Source organism: Emydura macquarii, unplaced genomic scaffold (genome assembly GCF_026122565.2).
Source record: "Emydura macquarii macquarii isolate MOO-44397 ecotype Brisbane River unplaced genomic scaffold, CSIRO-AGI_Emac_v2 contig_1253, whole genome shotgun sequence".
In the NCBI taxonomy this organism is placed as follows: Eukaryota; Metazoa; Chordata; order Testudines; family Chelidae; genus Emydura; species Emydura macquarii.
The window spans coordinates 60,811,213-60,835,948 of NW_027131390.1; positions in this window are offsets into that span (position 1 = coordinate 60,811,213).

The window sequence follows — 24,736 nt, forward strand, 5'->3', positions numbered from 1 at the left end:
GACCCGGTTTCCACTTTTTGTATGATTCTTTTTTGAGTTTCAGGTCATTGAAAATTTCCTGGTTAGCGAGAGTGGTCTTTTACCATACTTCCTATCTTTTCTATGCATTGGGATAGTTTGCTCTTCTGCCCTTAATAATGTCTCTTTAAAAAACTGCTAACTCTCCTGAACTCTCTTTTCCCTTAAACTTGCTTCCCACAGGATCTTATCTACTACTTCTCTGAATTTGCTAAAGTTAGCCTTCTTCAAGTGCATTGTCTTTATTCTGCTGTTTTCCCTCCTACCATTCCTTAGAATCATGAACTTTATTATTTCATGATCACTTTCATCCAGGCTCCCCTTCCACCTTCAAATCTCAATCAGTTCCTCCCTATTTGTCAGAATCAAATCTAGAATAGCCTCTTCCCTGCTTGCTTTCTCTACCTTCTGTAATAAAAACTTAACTCCAATGCATTCCAAGAACTAGTTGGATAATCTGTATCCTGCTGAATTATTTTCCCAACACATGTCTGGGTAGCTGGAGTCCCTCATCACCACCAACTCCTGTACTTTGGATGATTTTGTTAGTTGTTTTAAAAAAGCCTCATCCACCACCTCTTCTATAGATTGTCTATAGTAGACCCCTCCCATGACATCACTCTTGTTTTTTACTCCTTTTATATTTACCCAATGCTTGCAAAAAGTCTCATGTACCAAAGGTGTAAGTCAATGACTACCTGATGATGGATGGGAAGAAAAATTCCCCTTGGGGCAGGGTATGCTTTCTTGAATGGGGACCAGAGACAGGACATTGAACTAGATAGACCATTTGTCTGATCTGCTGTGTTCCTAATTCAGATTTATTGCTTTCATCTGCTTATTCTAACAACTTTATTTTGCTTCAGATGATGGGATTTCAGAGATTTTGCTGTGTTAGTGGTATATTTTAAAGCCTCTTGCATATTAGTAAAATGGAATTTCAGATTTGATGCATGAATCTGCTTTTACAGGATTGGCCTTAGCACAGTTGGGCCTGTAACTCTTTGACAAGAGATGACACTGTCTTAATCACTGTTCTGACTGAAATGTATTATAGCTTTATAGTGTGTTCTGATATTCCTGTTCTGTAAAGGAGGCGTTGAGATTTGAGAAAAAGGAACACAAATACCAAGAGAATTCCAGGACTGGTTATTACCAGTCCATCTGGGATACATTTAAGGCCACAGGTCAATGGGAAGCTTCTTTGTCATTGTAGCTTTAAAAATACCCAAAATATGACTTACAGAAAGGAAAAAGACTGAAGATCCAGTCAGCCTTCTGACAATGAGAACATAAAACATAGAGATCGAAATGTCTGTACAAGTGCTAAGTATTAAAAACAGGTTCCCAATTACTGGAACTGGTGGGGGCGGGGAGTGGGAGAAAGCGAATCATGTCACATCTGACAGAGCAAAATGTAATTATTATAAAACTGGTGATGGGGCAGGTAAATGACTCGCTCCCCAAATTAAAAATTTGAACCTAATTAATTATATCTCAGCTAAGAAAAAAAGCAGTGAGAACACTTTCAGGTTGGTGAAAAATTAATGAAGTCTTTAATGAACTTTATGGCAAATTACATAATCAGAGATAATAATAATTTAAAAAAAAATCTGTGTCTTTATTAAGTTATTTTTTTTTTTTAAGCAGAGATTAGATTTTCTCAGCTTTAAAAGATAAAGAAAGAAAATAATGCCAGTAGAATCTTGTCTCCTAAGCGGGAAGATTCTGAAAGGCATAAATGTACTGAAAAACAGAGAATGCCACTGAATGATGAGTTCATGAGTGAGATTAATGAGTAGTTTATTTTTTTCCATTTTGGTCTCCAAATCTGATCAGAGAGCATTCTGAAATCATTGCACATTAACCAAAACTGTCAACATTCACTTTTTGATGAATATATGAAGAAATGTGTGCGCAAACACACCAAGTCATATTTCATACAATGACGTTTTTGCCAGTTTTGCTGTAAGTGAAGAGTAGATTTTGCTAGTGAAATTGACTTAATGCTTATTAAAAATGAAAACTGAGAGGATCAAAAGGTAAATTCAGTTTGTGACTGGAAAAACAGCTTTTCTGGTGGTTAGATAAAATCAGCAGCCTGGTGCCTTTCATCTGACAATCTCTAAGCGTTTCAGAAACACCACTGAATGTTCCTCACAGCATTACCTCTGTGAGATAGGTTTGATATTACTGGGCCAGATACTCCATAGATATAAATCTCCACTGGGGTCAATGGAGCACTCCCATTTAGATCAAAGAATTTGGCCCATTTAGCCTGTTTTACAGATGGGGAAATGTAGGCTTTGTTACATAATGGAGGTAGATTTTCAAAAGCACAAATGGCAGATAGTGCCTAATTGCCATTGACTTTCAATAGGAGTTGGGCACCTACCAGTCCTTTGTGCCTCTGAAAATCTACCCTTAAGTAATTTGACAAAGGTCACTGTGACGATAGCCCCGAAAAAGCCAAGCAACTTCACAAATTGCATGGCCCAACTCTGACTTTTTGAGACATATTATAGGAAAATACAATGGTAGTGAGGGTCATTCCTCATAAGTAGACTAGAGCTTCGATATGCAAGTGTATTGTTGACAGTTATTTGATGTTGTTTGCATAAATCTTGTTAGAGGCTAGCAATGTAGATAAACTGCTTTCCTGTCTATAACTGTTGTTCTGTTTGATTAAGAGGTCAAAAGGAAATATTAAACATGTAGATGGACCTTTGATGTAACGACATCATTTGCCTGTATTACTCTTTGAGGTTTATGTAAACTGTCTGTTAACTGTGCTAGTGCAGCTAATTACCTATCTGTGCCTAGGAGGTAAAGGTTTTACTTCAAAGGACAATATACATTACTATTCTCCACTCAAGAAAGTGTCTGTGGACTGTCATGATAGTTTAAATGGCTATTGCTGTCCATATTATCTAAGGAAGGACCCACTGAGTAAAGATCAAACGTTTCTTTCATCAAAACGCACATGAGGGAATAACCTGCAAGTGGCCACCTTGCTTCGACTATAAAGGAAGCTTCAGGCCTGATCCTTTTTATTTCAAATCTGTCCAAGCTCATTGGGGAAAGTTTGGATTGCAAGACTGAGATCCCAGAACTACCTTAGAACCACCCTGCTAATTCTCATGGGAAATTTGAACAAACTCTGCACATGGACTATTTAGTCTTCATTTCTCTGGACTGGATTTCTAACAAAGAAGCTCTAAACAAGGACTGATTACCTAAGGTGTTTGGGTAATTTCAGAGATTTTGCAATTTAAGAATTTTGCAACTCAGTTATAATCTCTTCTTTGAAACTGACCTAAGAGCTTTATATTCATCTGGGTATGTAAACTGACCTTTTAACCATTACTCTCTGCCTTATTTTTAAATAAATGTTAGTTTAGTTAATAAGGATCGGTGTAAGCGTTTCGGGTTCCGTGGGAGGCCACAGTGGCTTCCTACAGGGGAATAGCTCGTGCTTTGCGAGAGATCAGTCTAGGCAATTCGCCCTCAGGCAGGGCGAGCGGGCAAGGAGTCTATCGCTCCAACCCCTAGGCAGGGTGAGCAGGTGGATCGCTCAGGCCCTCGGGCAGGGCGAGCGAACAAGGAGTCTATCGCTCCAACCCCTAGGCAGGATGAGCAGAGGCGGCAACGGCTTCAGGCGGGGTCAGGAGAGCAATTCTCCTGGGGTGGCTAGGGACAAGGGGAAGGGGAGGGGGACGCAGGCCCACCCGTCTCCACTGTGTCCCAGCCCAGGGCCCTAGCAGTGGCGGAAGTGGCTGCCACTGTGCCGGCGGGGCTCCCGCCGCAACACACCAGTTATAAGGCGGTTTCAGCCACAGGCCGTGGCTGTCCCTGGGCTACTTCCTCCCCACTGACCCTGGTACCTGTCTCCTCCGTGTCCCAAGGATAGTCCACCTTTGTTAGTGCTGCTAGTCCTTCTTCGTCGACCGGGGGTAAGGCAGGAAACTCCTCTTCAAGGGGCAGCTCCTCCAGGTCATTGTAGGTTGGTGCAGGCGGCTCAGCCTCGGGCAGCTCCTCCAAGTCTTGCCCCGCTGCAGGGAGGGGCTCGGCGGCTGGCAGTTCCTCCAAATACAGTCCGGCCTCCGGGGGTGCCCGCCACTCGGGCGGCTCTGGGGTCTCGGCCCAGTCTGGCAGTTCCCGAGCACGGCCCTGGGCTCGAGGTCGGGGTAACTCGGCCCAGTCGTCCTGGCCGGGTTGCCTAGTCCAGCTCCTTGAGGGCCCTATCCAATCCCCGGGCCCAGGTGGGGCCGGGGTTTGTCGGCGGCGGTTAGGCTCTGGCCTAGGCCTCTGCTGGTGGGGCAGCACGCCTGCCTCCGGCAGCAATCTGGGCTCTACTGAGCTCAGGGGCCAGGCTTTTATCCTTCCCCTTCCTGTTGGGGCTCCGCCCCGCGGCTGCCAATTGGCCTGGCCGGGTGGCCCTATCACGGCCCGGGTCTCCTGTTGCCGGGCAGACTCTGGGGCAGGGTGTGAGTTGGGCCAATCAGAGCTCTCGGGTCCTTCCGCAGGCTCTGGCTCCGTGGGAGGCCACAGTGGCTTCCTACAATCGGCTTTAAGCGTGTATTTGGGTAAAGATCTGAACTATTAATTGACCTCTTTGGTAATGTGTCCGATCCTTTGGGATTGGTAGAACTTTTTTACATATGATGGATAAAGATTTTTGGTAATCCACATCATGTTTGACTTGCCTGTCTGGGTGCTAGCCAAAGGGCTGGATAGTTTTAAGGGAACTGTGCTTTGTCTACTGAATGACCAGTGTGGTCATCAGAACCTGTTTGTTGCTGGCTTGGTATAGCTTATGGAAGAAAAACCACCAGTGTTTAGGGCTTTGCCTGCCCCATTCTTTGCAGTTTGCCCTTTTTAAGCTATCTTAGCATGGCTCCCCTGGATGCCAACGTCACAGTCACATATTGAAAGTTTGTGGTACAGTCAGCACTAGAACCTAGGCTTCCTTCAGTCTGGTCTAATTCATGCCTCCTTGTCAAGTTCCAGGGGGACACAAAAGCAAGCTTTATGCCCTCTTCTTTTGAGCTCTGCCATGAAGTCTTCAGCTGTAGCTGATTGGGGTCATACTCACTCCGTGTTCTTTCTCAATACAACTCCTTTGAAACAACAGCACAATCATAAAAACCTTCCTGGATTTATAATTGTACAAAATTGGCAAAATGACCAAATTTTCCTAGTTCATAACATTTTTCAGTGCATAATGATTTGCACAACTCTAATTTGTTTGCTGCATGGCTGTGTTCTAAATAGTATAGTCTCACACACAGACAGTAAGTGAAGAAGCCATTGCAGGAGACACATTAATATCATGAAAATAATAGGGTTCTCATCTGGCCTCGTAACAGGGTAGCTTGTTCTTCCAGCAATGTTTTTTTTAATGGAACAGTTTTGTCACACATTATATAGTTGTAAGATCTTTGGGGCAGGGACTCTCTTATTTTGTGCAGTGCCACCTAGCACAATGGAGCCCAATCTCTTTCGGGGCCTGGAAGTCCTACCATAATATGAAATAAGTAAATAAAATAACATCGACAGTACAACATGCCCGGCAACTTTGCTGCTGGGAGCAGATGCTTTTGGGCAATCTTCAGAAAAGACACTCTGCATTATGGGAATGGATAAGGACAGCTAGCTGAGATAATGCATTTGCAATGCTTGTGGCTTCCTGTCATACGCACCAGCTCAGCAATAGTGGAGCAAAAGATGTTGACTTAAATGCTACAACCAACTAGTGAAACCAAGGCTTGCAAAACACCTAGGATGGTGGCTGTGTGTGGAAACAAAACATTGCATAAGAGTTGCCAGCTCAAAGCTTTCCAACCAGTGATATCTTGGAATGCTTTTCCCCTCCTTTGGTCCAACTAAGTCCTTTAAATCATAAAGTACCACTATCAGCTGTGGCATGTCTCTGACTACCATCTCTATTTCAGAACTGAATTAAAACATGGATCCTACTAGCACAATCAAAATCCTCAATTCTTAAAACAACCTTGCAAAAGAGAGCTTGCAAAAGAGAGGAGCTTGTGTTACCCTGATCCTGGCAGCCTGAAATCTGACCATGTCACACGATGGGTTTAACAAAGATGATTGGATATGTGTTTGAGTGTGATGTGTTATTTCAGAGACTAGCAAATCATTCAGGGTCAACACTGACAAGTAAAGAGAGGCTCTCCTAATTCATTGACTAGCCATGACAGAGGAGAAAATTCTCTCATCTACCACTTTATACAATAATGGAACAGATTCTCTACTGTAGTTCAGCCAATCAGACACATAAAATACAGTAGAATCCTAATGAACAGAACCTAACACACAACACCAAATATGCCTGGATAATTGAGAGCTCAGATAATCATATCATTAGAAAAGAAGACATGCTCATAGTTCATTAGAAAGAAAGGTCCAGCAAGTGGAAGTTCAGATCATTGGGATTTTATGCACATCAGAAGGGAAGAACCTATATTATGGAAGAAATTCTTTCATGTCTGTTGAAGAATAATATTATCTGGGATCTTATTATTTTCTAATGTTAAAAGGCTAGAGTGGTATGTCTTTGAACTACATGACCTGCAGGGAAGTAAAGACCCCACACCTTATTTCCGGGTATGGCCATGTTAGCCTTGCCTGGATTGTAGCTCTGGGCATCAGGAAGAGAGCAGCAACTGTGCATCAGGAAGAGAGCAGCGACCCATTGTGGTGGAGAGGGAGGGGTAACAAGTAGGTGGAATGAACCCAGCATCCCACTCCCAAAATACAAACCAGCAGAGCTGGCTGGGCAGAAGGCAGGGAAGTATTCAGTGCCCTGAAAAGGGCTGTAGAAAAGTACTCTCTATCCTGCAGCAAGACAGGAAGAGGAATTGTGCTTCTCTGGACGGCAGAGCTAAGCATGCCACGCACAGGGCTGACCCACCTCAGGCTCAGTCTAGCTTGTCCTCATCCTACCCAGGCTCTATCACAGAATTCTGCTTTAAAACCACTCTTGTAGATTAAATCTCAAACTGAGCTTGAAAAAAAAAAAGGTGCATTTAAGCTATTTATATATAAATCTGTAACAATTTGTGATGAAAGGATGTTCCGCCCAGAACTGTGCTGTAACTATGGTAACTTTGATTGAGAAAGGATGCACTGTAAATCTATAAGCCACCCATTTTGCAGATATTTAGTAGTCACTGATTTATGAATATTCCAGTCATGTAAAAGACAACTTTTTATAGAAATTTATATTTTAAATAGAGCAGCTGTGGCAGTAGGACTGTTGTAGCCAGCATTATGGTAAACAGATTCTTCAGATTTCTAAATTTTATTTTGCCACGTTTCTCACAATGTTGATAGTTGGGAGATTTAATTTGCATCATTTTTGCTTTGGAGGATAGAAACCTATTGTGTGTTCATTGACTCTAACTTTTAATGTTCTGTTCTTCTATAGGCTATTAACTCTCTCAGAAAGAATAGGTAAACATTTGTTTTTGTTTTAAATAAACTAGCTTGATGCTGAAGTGATCCCTGGTGGCTGTCAGCACAGGCTGAAGTTGTTGCTGTGTCTTATTGTTGGGTTACCAGTAAAGCCAAACTACAGGAAAAGGATGAGCTGGACATTCACTGAGCTCTGTGTGCTCTGTCAAATACTAGGCAGGGACTAATCCCATTCACAGGCATTCAGATTTCCATTCTATCAGTGTGCACTATTCAGACATTTCCATTATAATTATTCAGAGCAGCTCCTCCAAAGAAGCTCAGCATGCAGCCATGTGGAAGTGGGTACGCAGCAACCTGTACTACATTGGAAAACAGGGCACATGCATAATGCCAACAATTCAGGGGCATAACCAAATATGCTGATAGTGATATGATCCCTTCCTGTGTTTTACATCACAGGTAGAGGCTAAAGTTATTGAATAACTTACTTTATTTCCTCCCCCCCGCCCATGACCCACCAGGATCTGTAGATCTGTGAATAAGCAGGGAGGTGAATAAAGGTCAAAGGAGGGTGAGTTTGGAATGGGGAGACACGCACCATTCCCACCTACCCTCTTCAAAATTAAAGGTGCTACAGGTTGCATTAGTTTTTCAGTGCCCCCATACCTCTCCATATGCTGGAAACTCTATTTAGGGGAGTTCCAAAAGCAACCAGCTATAGCGGAAACCCTGATAGTAGAATTGCAATACGCTCTGCCTGGCAGTTGAAGGGCCAGTGGAGGGAGGGGGCAAAAGCCCCAGAACTAATGCAGAGGCACAGGGCCCCCTGTGGGCTCCCGGGTTCTATGGGTCAAAGAGCTTCTATGGATTTTACAGGCCAATGTCCTCCTCTTCATTCTGTGGGGAAGGGGCAACTGGCCTGAAATGATTTTTGGGAAAAAACATAGCAAGGCCCTTTTACTAGGGCCCATCATCATACTGGGCCTCTCTTATTAGCAGTCTCAACAGAAAGGCCAAGGATAAATGCAGGTTGATTGGACTGCCCCTTCCAGCTCAGATTTCAGACATGGGGGAAAAGGGGCAGAGAAAGGGGAGCTCCCATTGCTACTGACTGCTGAACTCGTCTTGTGGAATAAGACTTCATTCTTCATGTGTGCTAATTTGATACTGAACTTTCATGTACAATTCCAGTGCATTTATTTAAGGTTCACAGCTCACCCCCTTCAATCTTTTCCTTCTGGAAAACAAAAGCACTTAGGATTAAACACTGCAGCTGTACAAACAATATTTCCCACTGCCTCTTCAGCTCTGATACACATGCGTAGTCCAGCCTTGACCCCTTTCTGCTTTTTTTATAAAACATCACAAAGTAGGGGAGGTTTCACTCTATTAGCAACACTGGATCCTTTTGCACAGAACTTGAAATGTTCCAGTTCCCAGCTTAACATTTCCTATAGGTTTGACCTTTCCAGAAAGCCTAATGGACACATGCACCAGGAGAAAGGCAGAAACTTCATGAGTTTTTAAGGTGCTTGTTGCTTGCCAGAGGTTAAAGCAGTTAATTGCAGCTCATCACACTAGCTGCCATGCACTGCACTCTGACAGGACTTGTCCATTTAATTTTATTATTTTACTCTATAGAGTACAAAGGTTTCTGTGCTGTGCCTTAGTATTTTGGATTTGAGTTGTGAAATTATTTTTTGACCATCAGCCTCCTTACTTAAGTCCATCCTAGCTGCTGTGATGTCCAGGCTGTCCTTCCATTTTTTTTTAGCGAGGCCATCAAGATGAGGCTTTGGACATCCGCAATCTTAGCCATATACAGAAAGATGTGGGGTGAACATTTCAATAGTGTGAGAGGCAGCGTGGTCTGGTGGACTCAGCAGAGGGTTAAGACCAAGTCATACTTATATTCTACTTGGGGTTCTGTCTCCCACCATGGTCTTGGTCAAGTTGGTAGCGACTACACTTTCAAGAACGTCCACTGATTTTGGCTGCCACAATTTTTGTGTGCCACTGACTTCACCTAGAGATTGAGGAACTCAACAATTCTGACCAATCAGGAAAGAGATATTTATCCTCGTCGTACAATTCAGGGCAAAGGCACCTGTATTCTCCCTTCATGGTCCTACAAGGGCACCTACTTTTAGGCTTCTGGCTCCTTAGCCATCACCTCACAAAGGGGTTTTCCTGTGGTAACAAGTTCATAACCGCTGTGGCTCAGACAAAGCACGGCAATTAATCTGAGACTCACTTCTTTATATGATTTGGGTCTTTGATCTATACAAAAGGTCCCCTCCTTAGGGCAAGGCTTCAAAAAGCTGAGTTCTTGTATAATTGGAAGAGTATACCTCAGCATACACCTCCATCTAGGGGTTTCCTGGGAAATCCACTTAACTGTAAAATTTATATTGTTTCAAATAGACTTTGAAGCTCATAACATGTCCTCGGGATTACATGACTCAGGTCTCCTCCCTAGAGGTATTGCTTGCAATCCCATAAACACTGGCATTATCACAGACCATTAGGCAGTCAGACTAAAGGGGATGGAAGTGAGAGTTCCTTATTTGGTGTCTCTGGATATGTCTACACTGCAATAAAACACTTGTAGCGGCCCACGTCAGCTGATTCAGACTCATGCTGCAGGGCTATAAAAATTGCAGTGTAGACATTTGGGCTCTGGCTGGAGCTTGGGTTCTGAGACCTCAAAAAGGCCCTAGAGCCCAGGCTCCAACCTGTGCCCAGACATCTATAATGCAGTGTTATAGCTATCTGCTGTATAGAAGACACACTCACACTGCTTTCTCCTGGGAACTTTTACTTTTGTTTCTTTGGTATGTCCGTCGTCCTCCCCCCCCCCCCCCCATAATTAAAATAAAAACCAGACCAAAAACGCGGGGTTGCTCTTTGTTTATGGAAAACAATAACTAGCATAATAAAAAAATAACTTTAGTGAAGACCAGATTGAATTGCAGTTGGTAAAGTAAGCTGTAAAGCCATGGGCTTGAAATAAAGTGTGCTCTGTGCTGCATAACCCAAGAAGTGAAGAGGGAAGTGAAATATCTTCCTCTGGAAAACTCATGAGATTGGGGTTCCCTTGCTTTTCTTCTGTTACTAGTCAGACCCAGGACATGTAGACGTGTGTGCAAATGAAAAAAGAAATATTTAGCTGAACTTTCTTCCACAAAGATAAAGGACAAGGCCAGTCTATATTTTGTTTGAACTGATCTGTCCATCCCTGTTTATGAATGCATTAACATTTTCATATTAGCTTTGACTTATGGCGCTATCTGTGTCTCTGCTGACTGGCTGTCTCTTCTTCATATGGCTGATGAAAATGTAGAGCAACAGCTATAATTTTAAATTCAGATGGTTAAGCCAGATAATTGTGTCTGGAGAAGCAGAGTGTGTTGCAGTGATGCCTCCTCTGTATTTGTGAATTGGGCATTGAGTTGTTATATGTTACATGGTCTGTTTTGGTGACCACAGTCGCACGCTGGAGACGCTTTAATTTTCCATTTGTGCAGCAAGTATCCGCATCTGTCATGGTTTGCGTGGATGCAGTTTAGGGTTGTCCATAAGCTTCGTGGGAAATTGAAGCCAGTGATCTGTGTGTCCGGTCTTTTACGAGGTGTTTATTTGTAACTTCTCATAAACTCCATTTGTCTTTCCAAACTTCATCAGGGTTGAAATTGCATTGTTGAAGGTTAAATGCATGGGTCCCAAAAGGGCTTATGCAACTTTAAGTGGTGGTGAAGGACATTGTGAAGATCCTGGTGGATGGGGAGATGTTTGTTTTATGGAATTCCCCAAGGATTGCTGTTTCGGATAGGGATTGGCAGAAGGCAGCAGCTGATAGGACAGCACACAAATTTCACATGGTTGCTCATAGGCAGAGCTGGGCCAATAATGCAAAATATTTGCACAGATCTTCAGTGGAATTCCTTAGGCTGTGGCCAGGACCTGATTAAGTGTTAGGCACAAGAAGCCCAGGCCTGAGCACCCAACTCCTAGAGTCACATAGTTACATCAGCATCTCAGCTTTCATTGAAACAAAAAAATTTCTTGCTCTCATAGTTGGGCAAAAAAGCTTGAGACCATGACCCAGAGTAGTCAGTGCAGTGACCTGAGTCTGCAAACAGCCTCAAACAATGGCTCTGAGATGGAAGAACTGCCTGTGAATCTCAATGGGTTGTTAACTCCAAAACCCACTGCACTGGGGGACCCTGCCAACCCTGCGCTAGTAGAGGTCTCTGTTGGTGTGGGGCAACAGGAAAAGAAAAATGCGACAGGCCCATCTCGCTCACTCAAGAAGATACATCTCAGCTGCTTGGGTAAATACTGAGGGACTCTTCCCCTGCTGCCACTTGCAGAGGAATAAAGGAACCCTATGAAGCCACCCCAAGAAGTACTGGGGCATATGTGCTGGAACTAGGGGTGTGGCAGCACCCTATGACTTGAAGTGGTTATCATCATATGCAGGATTTACAGTTTGGTTCAATGGCTCTCACCACCCTCACCATGCAATAGTTCTAGCACCCCTGTACTAGGACCACAGGAGCAAAGCCACACTGTCTCTGTGTTGTGGGTAGTTAGGGGCCCTGACTTGCTTTAATCCCTTCATGGACATCCCCTTATTCAGTATTTAAGGTTAGAGATGGTATCAGCTGGAAAAATTTATATCTGAAATCTGTCAAAGTCCCTTGGTGTTTAGAGCTGGTATTTGGTGTGTGGCTAGGGTGACCAGATGTCCTGATTTTATAGGGACAGTCCCAACATTCAGGGCTTTTTTCTTATATAGGCACCCTATTAGCCCCCACCCCCATCCCAATTTTTCACACTTGCTATCTGGTCACCCTATGTGTGGCCCATTCTCAAGATAAGAATTAGTCGCAAAATAAAATTAAAAATCAGATCTAAATTTCACCAAAGTTTGAGTGCTTTTGGATCTAGATTTGTTTGGGGGCACCTCTCCCATCAGAAGCATTCATCCATTCCCAGCTAAAATCATTTAAAAAACCAAACAAGCTGCATTTTAAAATCCATTGATGTTTTGTTTCAAGTCTGTGTAACTGAGAAGATGCTGAAATACTTGGATGATGAAGTGAAGTCCCTACAGAGGAATTTTACCTTTACCAGAAGATTCTGATTCATGCTTGTGCAGCCATGCACAACCCAGCTGCTCAGGATATAGACCTATGGAAATCTGCTGCTGCTGCCTGAGTGCCTAATCTAGTTGAGATCGTGCAAACATCAATCAAAGGAGGAATGACAAACCCAACAACTGCTGAAATTAGACTCTGCACACACAGATGCATTTAGTTCTAAAAGAACTGCTTTTCTGAGGGAAATACAGAAAAGATATTGAGGTTAGGATTTAAAGAGACAGTAAATAGTTTAGGCCAAGATTGAGATTTTTATTAGAGTAGCTGGCCATACTTTCTTCTAAGTGAAATAATGTTTTCATTTTTTGAAAATGAATATTTTGCAAGTTGTTGTTTTCAATTAAAAATGTCTCCTCCCCTCCAGGAAAAAACACTATCCTTTGTTTTCCAGCTTCTCCTTTTCTCTTTTTCTCCTTCCCCTGTCTCAATTGCAAAATGGAAAGAGGCGAAGTAGTGGGAGAGGAGGGGTGGAAACCTCCAAAATTATTGGTAAAATTTAGCAAAAAATCAGAAATTTTTTTCCAAACCAGTTATTTTTGAAGATCTTGAACCAAAATGTTTACAGTTCTCCTCCTCCTCCTCTCTTTTGACCAGCTCTACTAATCATATACATCCATTCTCCTTAGTAGTCCCCATTCTCGTCACTCTATGCTCTCCCTGACTTGATCCCCTCCTACCACTAGTACAATCAGCTGGCTGCCATGCCCTGGAATGAGGCCAAGATCCTCAAGATCACTTTAGCACCCAACTCCCATTGGAAAAAGTGGGAGTTAAGCACCTAAATACCTTAGAGGATCTGGATATTGGTGACTCAGATTCTACATTCCTCCCATTCATCCATGACATACACAGTATTCCTTCCCTTTCATTAATATTCTCAGGTCTAGCAGTTTCTGCTACAGCTGAGAACAGTTGCAGTCTTCTAATATTTCTCTGTAGTTCTTTGCATTTTACTTGCCTCAGAATTCAAAGAAAGAGGTTCAAAGACAGTAGCAAGCTGACCACCAAACCTGCTAAAATCCCATTACCAATTTAGTTGAATATCAAGAAATGTAGGAAGTCTTGTTAGAAGAAAAATGTAGTTTGTATTGGGTAGAGTGATACTTATCCAAGCTTTAAAAAGAGGGTCAGATTTGATATGGTTTGTTTTGTCCATCCCTCGCTGCAGACTGTGTTCTCCTCTTTGCTGTGAAATGGACATCTGTTTTCTGTACTTGCAGATGCTTTTATTTTTGTGTGTGTTTTATTCTTTGGGTTTGATAAACTGTACTGAGTTCAATATTGAAGTTTTGAATATTTTACTAAGGAAATAAATCTATCCCCCTTGATAATCCCAAGAAAAGTGATTTCTTTTCAGAAGATATTCCAGTATATTCACCTCACTCCTGCATTGGAATTTGGCCAATGGCTATCAGTGCTGATGAGTGTAGCTCATGAAGAAGTTCTGGTAGCTTCTGTGAAAGGAAATTATCAGGCTGAAAGATCCCTGTAGTTCAAGTAGGTACCTAAGTATTTCTCATTATAGGAGGTCAGAACAAATGAAAGTGTTTTCCCTTAATTTTGAGATCTAAATGCCAGCACTGATTTCATAATCCTTGCTTGAGACTCTGTCCCTAAAGCAGCTTCATAGAGCTGTCTTCTGTTTTTTAATTGAATATATAAAAGGTTTACTGCTACAATAACAGGGATGTTAATCAGTTTAAATTACAGTGTTACAACATACATTCACCCACACAGCCTGAAAAAATGCCCACAAGTGCTGGAGGAAACCCAAATGAAGGATTTACCAAATGTTACAGAAAAATCTAAATTAATCTTCAGACTTTATGAATCATTCCTTAAAATACATCACAATGCAAAGTGCTGTTCAGCCACAAAGACAAGTCTGCAGTGAATATGTGATTTCACTAGGGAATTTTGGAGATGCTTTTAGACATTTTAAGAGAGTGATTTAGGTTTAGTTCTGGCAGACACAGTACAGCAAAAACTAGCCTTTTGCTAACATTGAAAATTGCAAGGTATTTACAACACTCCTTACTTTAGTGACTAAAAAAGTAGATGTTAAAAAACTCCCATCAGTTTTAGAAAGCCCTTATGAAAATCTTGTATAGAATTTTGTAAAAAAGGATAACCAATTCACAGGATTCTGGATCATGCAGTAGAATTTAATAGAAAATTCTATAGGATAAGTAAAAAACCCAACATATTCTAGGTTGCTTGCATGTTGTTGTAGCTGTGTTGGTCCCAGAATATTAGAGAGACAAGGTAGGCGAGGCAATATCTTGTACTGGATCAACTTCCGTTGGTGAAAGAGACAAGCTTTCTAGCTACACAGAGCTCTTCTTCAGGTCTAGGGGTACATCTTCACTGACGGTGGCAAATTCGCCGCTGTCAGATTCATCTTTCTGGATCGATTGAGCGGTCAGTAAAGACCCGCTCAATCGATCAGGAAGTCGACATAGTAAAACCACCCCCTCAAGTGGCACAGTGCAGCGAAGATACCGCGCATAACGGAAGTTAAGAAGTCGACGGGAGTTACATATGCTACTCTATGTAGTTTGCGTAACTCCCGTCGACTGCCACCGAATTCTGAGGTAAGTGTAGACCAGGCCTAGAAAAGGTACTTAGAGGGCTGGTCTATACTACAGAGTTGTGTCGCCTAAAGCCAGCTTTCAGTGACAAAATAGTGGTGGTGTAGACACTACAATGTTCCCACGCCGACAAAACTCCTCTGCTTTGGCAACAAAATAAAACCATCTTGATAAGGGACATACAGCTTTTTGCAGCAAAGTTAGAGTGAAAAACATCACTGTATATGCTGTGTGTTGTACCTGGGCTCCAGGAACTATCCCACAATGCCCATCCTGACCGCTCTGCTCACTGTTTTCATCTCTGCTGCACTGCCCTGCATTCCAGCTACACAGATATAAATCCCTTCCCTTTCAGAGCCCCAGGAAGTTTTGAAATTGCTCAGCATGGAGAGCTCACACAGCTACTGCCCAGCTGAGCATGCCAGCTCCTAGTAGCAAATGCAGTCCTGCCTGAACTACTGGGAAGGGGGCAGATCATTCTTCTGGGTCTATATGTGGAAACCCCCCCCCACCCTGCTGAGTGACATAAATTTTGCCGGCATAAGTGCTTGTGTGGACAGTGCTATGTCAGTATGATACAGTTACCGCCTCTCGTTTAGGTGGTTTTATTATGCTGGCGGGAGAGCTCTCTCTGATTGACATAACGTGGCTACATGAGTGCTTATACTTGTTGCTCAATGGGGTGTTTTTTTCACACCTCTGAGCGACAAAAGTTTTGCTGGCATAAGTGCTAGCTAGTGTTTAGTTGTGACACTCTGGCCTTGTCTATGCTACAGATTGTTGTCAACACAATCTATGCTGGTGTACAGCCATCACTGTAATTAAACCACTGTTTCATATCCTCACTATGCTCCTTGTGTCAGTGGAGTGTATTCACACTACCAGCTCTTGGATCAACACTGGGAGAAGTGCACTGTGGGTAACTATCCAATGTGCAACTGTACGCAGGATGCTTTGGAAAGGGTTTGCAATGCCTCATAAATGCTAGTGTAGACAAGGCCTAAGAAGTGGAACAGATTGTTTAGCATAAGTAGTTAACACACATTGTAGAAGACCATTCAAGCTGAAGTGACCAGTTAACATCTCTCCACTCATAAAACAAATAGGGGGAGGGGCTTATGCTAATGGGTTACAGATTGTTGTAATAATAAAGACACTGGATTTAAGGCTTAAGACCATGATTTTTAGTGTCTAGCAAAGTTATGAATTCAAACTCCATGGCTTATCTGTTGAAAGTGTTGTGCAGGTTTCCTTTGAGGATGGGGATTGAGGGGTCAGATATGGAGTGATCCTTTTTTGTGAAAAGTGTTCACCCACAGGTGACATGGTGTTTTTGTTTTTTATAATTTTTTTGTGCAAATTCATTCAAGAGTATGGTGATTGTCCTGTTTCACCCACTTACTTTTTGTTGGGGCATTGGATACACTGGATGAGGTACAGCACATGTTGTGATAGGCATATATAGGACCCAGAGATTGTGAGGTGTTTTGTGAGGGGTATTGATCATTGTAGCAAGGGTGGTGTAGCCCTTAGCGAAGACACTGCTTACACCAATGGGAGAGCTTTTCCCATTGGTGTAGGTACTCCACCTACCCAAGAGGCGAAAGCTATCTTGACATAGTGCTGCCTACACTGGGGGTTAGGTTAGTATAACTCTGTTGCTCAGCGGTGTGGGTGACTTAGTTATACCAACAAATTCCTAGCATAGACCAAGCCTGAGTAAGTTTCCCAGACCTGAAGAACAGCTTTGTGTGAGCTCAAGAGCTCTTTCACGAACAGAAGTTGGTCCAATAAGAGATATTACCTCATCCATCTTCTCTCTATAATTTTTAGAATAATTTCTATAGCATCTTATTTAATTTCCATATAACTTGATTGATTCATTCCTTTAAAAATCTCTAGGACATTTCCAGAAGTGGAGTTTTAGCTAGGTGATCTCCACTGAGTTTAGTGGAGGTGTGAGTTCTAGTTGCACTGAACACTGAGACTTCTTGATGCATAATAATTGCTAGAGAGTCTTGTCTAATCAGGGGTGGATTAAAATTGGATCATCCAGTGTGAGCCCTTGCATTTCTTTTAACACTTGTCCTCCATTTCCACACTTATAGCAGTGACTCATTTGGACTTTTGTCATAAAAAAGAGAAAAGGATCCTGTTCAATTGGATTAAAAAAACCTTATCCCTTAATGGCTCCTAGCAGTGAGATGAACAGGACTAAACCCATGTTTTCCCACACAAATACGAGCTAAGGGGCTGTGTGTGGAGAACAAACAGGAGAGATGTGGTGGAATCCTACCTTCCACACTCCTCCCACAACTTGAGGAGTGGAGAAGGTTGCAGAGCAGAGACTGCTTGGCTGTAGTTGGGGCCAGAGCAGCTTGTGTGGATAGATATTGCTCACTGTTCCAAAGGTCACAACCTGCCTTTCCAATGTCACATCCCAGTCCCCCTTTCAGGCTGCTGTGCGGAGGCCTGAGGTAGAGCTTTACACCACGGTATGGAGTGGGTTCCCAGAGTTTTGTGGCTTCTCTGCATGGAGCTCCTACTGATTTTCAAGCCTTACACATCTATCTAAAGGGGAACAGGATTCAATCCCAAAGCTGACAAGACTGTATTTATTATTGGTAGCAAATATTTATATTAGGTGGGGGATCTCCCTTTTGTTACAGCCCGAGTCAAGCTCATTCTTGAACCTACCCGGATTGTGGTGAGAAAACCAAAGCATTGAGAAAAGTGGGTTCCACTTCCGCTGGTTAATTGCACTATACAGTTTATTTCTAGAACATAAGTAATATTTTCCTCTGCTTCAGTAGTTGTTCTTTTGCATACACCCTCTACTAGGGAACAGTGCTAGTATTAACATGCACAGCCTTGATGATTTCATTAAATGATTTTCTTCAGCTTCATGCATAATCACATCATTGAAAAATAATGAATAGTCATTTTATGTCTTGTCAATTAGTCATGTGCAATTATAATGGCTGAGTACTGCTTTAACCCTTACAACATCCCAGAGGTGGGGAAGGCAGCTTGGTGGGAGGTAGCTTTGGAGAAAGCAGCTAGCCTGCAATTGAAACTCAGAGAAGGCCGTTTTGGATACAAGACTTTATATACACACCCTCAGTCAAGGACTTTATTGTTTATCTATTGTGTATCATTGAGATGGATATTTGGGTTTCATTCTGATTTTTGATAATACTTCATTGCTGTCAGGCTTCATTATGTTCAACTACTTTTAGGATCCTGAGTATGAAGTTTACATGTGTACATACAGCATTTTCACAGAACACTGTAAAGCTTTGCTTATGCTGCCTTAGAGGCAATAATATTGTTTCTGGACAGTAAAGACAGATTATGCAGTATAAAGAAAAAGCAATATTATAATCCTTTGGTGGGATTATGGAAATGAGTCTAATTGATGCAGAGACTGTACTGATCTTTGAAAATCACCCATAAATAGCTTAAAGAAGAAGAGCAGTGGGAAAATGTCCCTCATCCTGTAACTGGAATTTAGAGCATTGGATGATGCCTGCAATGAAAATGTGAGTGGGAATAGGAAACAGTCTACTGAGACTGTGTTTACACTAGATAAAAATATTTTTACAATGAGTTCTATATTGTGTTGCTATGAGTTTAATGAAGTAGCCATCTCAAAATCCTAGTGTGGACAAGGCAAGTGGTGGTTTTACCTTGATGTATCTGATTGAGGTAAACACTAGCTGCCAGCCCTATGTTTCACTTTGACCAGCCACATCTAGGTAAAAATTACCACTGCATCAGAGTTGCCTTGGATGCTCTTCTATTTTACAAGATAGACATGCCTTTATGCTTAGTGAAGACAAGTGAAAAGTTTCAAAGAGCAGCCCAGGGAACTAGCTACATTACTCCCAGTTGTGTTAATGAATCACAGAAATAAATCCTTCACCATCCTTTGAAAATTTGAGGGTCAGGAATGTCACGATGGCTGGATGGGGGGGGTGCATGGATTATATTGTTTGACATCAGTATGTCAAAATCATAATAATTCATGTGAGATATGCAATGTCAGGTACTGTTAGAAAAGCTATAATGTGATGAGCATGTTTAAGTTCATGTGTTATATGTGTAATGGAAGTTATAGATATGTTTGGTATATCAGTATTTCAAATTGTGCTGTCTGAGTGTTATCTCAGACAGGATGGCTGCAGAACAATAGCCTGCTTAATGACCCATTGAAACATTCACAGGTGCAAGGGGCCCAGGGGGAGAAGCCAGGGATATCTGATGAGTCAGCAGGACTTGTGTAGTGTTCGGTATTTTTATCTCGGTGGCGGGATGGAGCACACTGGCAAAAGGATGTCAAAAGTGCTTATTTATTACATGAAATAGCATAAGAAAGACAGGAGCGGGAGTCCTTTACCATACAGGAACTGAAGCTCCGGCACAAGTCTTAAGGTGAAAAGTACAATGAAAGTACAATTAACCACAAGGATATAAAGTAGCAACTTATAGGCACAGGACTTATTATTATCATGAGCTGAGCAACCGCAGCAGCAGCTGCAATTAGTGAACAGAGAAGTGAACCTTAAGCAAGGAAGAGACCTGCCAAGAGGATACCTACAGCAATATACTCCTGGGGGCCCATCGATATAAGAGAGCTAGCCTTATTTAAACGTGTGCAGGGACGCTTACCACTGCAAGAACGAGGAGACCCATACTTCGTTCTGATAAGCGGGTGGCATACGGGAACCGCCTTGACCGAGGCATCTGCTAGCGCTTCCACGGAGAGTCTCAGCTTGGGGAGGCTCTCGGGGGACTGATATACCCTTTTTCCCCCCTCACCTTGCAGCAAGCCTTACCCAGTAATACATGACGTATATCTCAATCCCAGTAGGGATTGGGCCTTAACACTTAGTTGCTATTAGTCTATTGGTAGTTAGCTAGGGACCTTCTGGAATGAAGTGACGTTAGTTGTTTACTTCAAAAAGAACCTAGCCATAGCCTTACTTCTTCTTTATTATTACTAAAATAGGAACCTTTTAGCTTATTAAGCATTAACAAATGTCTGTGGTCGTCTCAGGATGCTCCAGACCCCAAGGCACTTCCTCCTCTGGCCTAACGTTGGGCAGAGGGCAGCATCTGGATTCTGCTCCTGAGAGGTCTTAACTCTTGCCTTTCTGGCTGCTGGCTTAGCATTGCTTTCAGGGCCTTGCTCTTGTCAAACTATACTGATTTCACGTTACAAAGTCTTGCGCGCCCTAACAACTTGCTTATGTAACTCTGGACTCCATTTGGTTCTTGTAAAATTCCACAAGCAGCATGGCAAGGGCCAGAGGATATATAAGGTAGGAATCCATCTTGTCTTCAATCCTGTTCAGCTTCAGCCACCTATCTACCTCTGGATCGAGTCATCTGCAACTGAATCTGTGAAGCAAAGGACTGAGACCATCCAGGTACTGGATGTGTATCAGAGGGACTATACAAGTCTGCAAACTCCACAATTCTTCTAGAAACCTGATGTATATGGACTTTCAAATCATTTGATTGCTTTAATCCTTTAACATTTCTCTTATTGTTTATTCCTTTCTTTTTATAATAAACCTTTAGTTTTAGTTACTAAAGGATTGGCTGGCAGCGTGGTATATTGGGGAAGATCCAAAATTATATTGATCTGGTACTGTGGCTGACCCTTTGGGGTCAGGAGGAATCTTTTTAGTAAAGAGCATAGAGTTTAAATAACTGATCTCTTTACTGGACCTGGTGGCTGATTGGGAGCCAGAGACTGAAATGCAGTAAAGGGGGCTGTGTGTATTTGTATACTGGCTTCTTGATAACCAGTTTGGGGGAATCAGAAGCACTGTTTGTGACTGGTTGGGAAGTTTGACTTCAGTGTCACCCACCAGTGCTGGGAGAATCTGCTTTCCTTTTGCACCCTGCCCCGACCTTGGCATTTTCAGGTGGCTACCCTGGGCACGGATGGGTCACAAGGGACATAGCATTTTACCACTAACAAGTGTTCTTTATTAGCAAAATCTGGTTTTTAGAATTCCATATCAAAGCAATAATGGGTGAGGTGGGAGATTAATAAAACCTTTACTATATCTATGTAAACCATACATCAAAGCCAGCACATTTTTTCTGGGGATAATACTCTACTGACAATACTGATGTTTAAAGCCTGTTGTCAAAATTTGTCCTGTTTGTGCCTGCTGGAGCTAGGAACTTTGCAAAATCTTTTCTGAGTTTCTTAAAGCCCTGGTGTAGTGACTCTAGTAGCAGCCACAAGAATAACAAATTTTCATGTCTCATATCCACTTTGCCAGGGTCAATGGATAATTTACCAATAATGTACAGGATTAATTGGACATTTTTATACATAAAGGCAAGGCAGAAAAAATCGGAAGTCAAAAAACAGGTTGATAGTACTGTAAAATTTCATGGTTACTCTATTACACCTGATTAGATTGGCACATTTTAGTGTCTGAGCCAATATTAAACTGCTCTCAGCCTTTGTACTGTGTATGGAAGAGATTCAAAAATGCTTGCAATTGATTTAGAGTCTGTTTCATATTATATTTTAGTAACTTCTGCAAGCTATATGAAAATTTAAAAAATCACTTAGGTAAAACAGACTTAGCAAGCACTTAAATGACCCTCTCAGAGAAGATATATACGACACGGGGGCCTGCATATCACAAAACCTGGCTGGATCTTGAGACTGAAGGTAATTTTTTTCTGTAGGACTTGAAATTAAAGTTAAACCAACTGAAGTGTGCTCTCCTCCCCCTTGGATAATATTGTTTTTAAGTTGCTTTATAATCTGCTTTATGCTACAACACCAAACAGATTCAACACTTGTCTTCCAATGGCTACTGCCTGGGGGCTTGGAATACTCCTGATATTTACAGGCAGGAACCACTACGCTAAAGTAGATGGCTTATGAATAATTAAACACAAACATCTGCTCCCTTTTGTCAGATGGAGACAGACAGCATCCTCTCAAAACATTTGCTGATCTCTCTTATCACGCTGACTTCACTTCTACGAGATACAGATTTCAGGTGAAAGCTTGGGGACTAGTTGTAGTTTGCTGTTGGGAAATGGAGAAATCATTCCTTATACTTAGAGTTCTTTTCCTTCCCTCTGTGCTGTATCTAATGTCTTCCCTTCAGTCAGAGGTCATTAAAATATCTCAACCTGCTAAGGCCCAAAAGTGGGACGCAATGAACAAAGCCAAAATGAGGGACAGTTATTCATGTGAGAAACTTATAATATAGTAGGCTTCCTTCCTTTAGTGTAAATAATTCTCTCTAAACCTCAGTTTCATGATTCCTTGTTCCTGTTGTAAATCATTTTTGACAACCAAAGTGAGGGAACTCTAAATTTGTATGGAAAGTAGGTAACTTTGTGACTAAAATGAGTGAGGCTTCTCTACATAAGGGGCATTTGAGAAACATGGCTGGTAATGGTTTTGTAGTTGACAGTAATGCCATCCTTGGCTGATGCACCCTGTGATCATAATCCTTTAAAATCAGTAGTAAAACAATGTAAACTCATGCTGCCCAAACAGCTGATCTGTGTAGGCAAGAAAAGAGCCATAGCATAAATTTTCAAAAGGGACTAGTGACTTTGGGGGCTCAGCTTTAAACACCTTAGAGGGGCCTGACTGTCAGAGGGTAGGTGCTCAGCACATTCTGAAAATTGAGACCCTTTAAAAGGACTCAGAGGTACCCAAAATCAGTTGTGTCACTTTTGAAAATTTACATCATGCATGTGTCTTTCAGAGAAGAGAACTCATTGATTGAAAAGGGGACTGAATCAGCAACTCAGTCAGTTTATATTAAGCCATAGTTTAAAAAAAAAAAAAAAAAGGGGGGGGGGGCGCGCAAATGTAGCTACTCAAAGTACAAAGAAAACTGGTAAAAGTAAGCAAAAGAAGAATGATTGATATAAATGTTATTCAAAATAACTCGGTGGGGCTAGTTTGAATATTTGTGGGCTAATTTGGGTGTGCGCGTACAGTTTGGGAAATTAGGGTTAATGTTGCAGGATGATTCATCCTTGGGGATGTGGGAAGAGTCATTCCATTTTTTCAGAATTTTTTTGACCAAAACAATTCGACAAAAATCAACCTGAATTTGCAAAGTATGTTTTGGTATCACTGAATCTGCAGTTTTTGCCAAAGAAAAGATTTGGTTAAAAAAAATTCACCCATGTGATCATTGCTACAAAACTGATTGTGGTAATGAAATTGAATTAATAATGATCAATGTCTAATAGCCCTAATTTAAAAAAAGACTAAAAAGCCACTGTTTGTATAAGACAATGAAATGTACTGCAAAAAAATTGAGAATAAATGCCAAAATCTGGAAGTCATGTTTATTCTGATACTGAGGCACAATCCTAATTTTAAAATACTGAAGTCAGCTAGGACAGTAGGACAGTTCTGTAAAGCTGAGTCCTAATTCACCTTTTACTAGGGTCACTTACCCCAAAACATCAACTGCCCCTACTGGAAATGTTAAATTACTGCCTCCCTTAGCTCTACTGGCATACAATTATGCTTTGCTGCATTACTTCTTCTCTGGTCAATGTAACCAAGTAATCAGAAAGATCACAAGGGCATCATCTAAAAAAAAAAAAAATACAGTCACCTTCCAACTCAGCAGTGGCAGGAGCACACAGTCGTACATGAAAGGTAGAGCGCTTACTACTTATGCCAGTGTTCACCCTATGGAAGCAATCTCATGTATGTAGTGACAGGTGCCATTTTTAGAATTACTGATTTGGACATGGTATTTTTAGAAAGTACAACAGATTGACCAATGTAATTATTTCATTATTCACAGATCTTTAAGTGATCTGTTCTTGGCTTCCATTTAATGCAACCAATTACATGACTGCTAATTTACCTGTGTGTTATAGGACCGGCCATTAATTCAGATACTTTCCAATAAGTCCTATTCAAAATAACATTTGTTCCATGATTTTCTGTGTTACTCTCCCAGGATTTTACAGGAAAAGCCTAATGTTTAGCTCCTATTCTTGATTTGTTAGGTCAGCCTTCTGGATACAAATACTTATCTGTCTGCCTATCTTCTCTGATTCTCTAACACGACCTGCTTTAAATATAGTAGAGTAGACATTACATACCCTATTTTTTAAGCTAGCAAACCTAGTCAGAAAACCACTTGACTTAATGCTGGTATATTGCTACAAAAGACTTTGTGAATAGTTCATAGGGACAATAATTACCTAGTGCTTGAGACACTGCTGTTAATAATGTGAAGAATCAGCCATCAGACAACATAGGGATGTCCAGCACCCAAAAACAGAGAAGTAATTTTCCCGCCTATATCCAGGAGCAGGTAGAGTTTCGTAGCAGCAGGCTCTGGTCCAATGGTATAAACTCTGGATTTCTCAGCAATGTTGTTAATGGACTACTGATGGCTACTTCATAGAGCTTCTGCTGTTGGAAAATATGGAAACCATTCCATTGATTTCCCCTTGTTAGATCTGCCATTTGAAGAGAAATATGCAAGA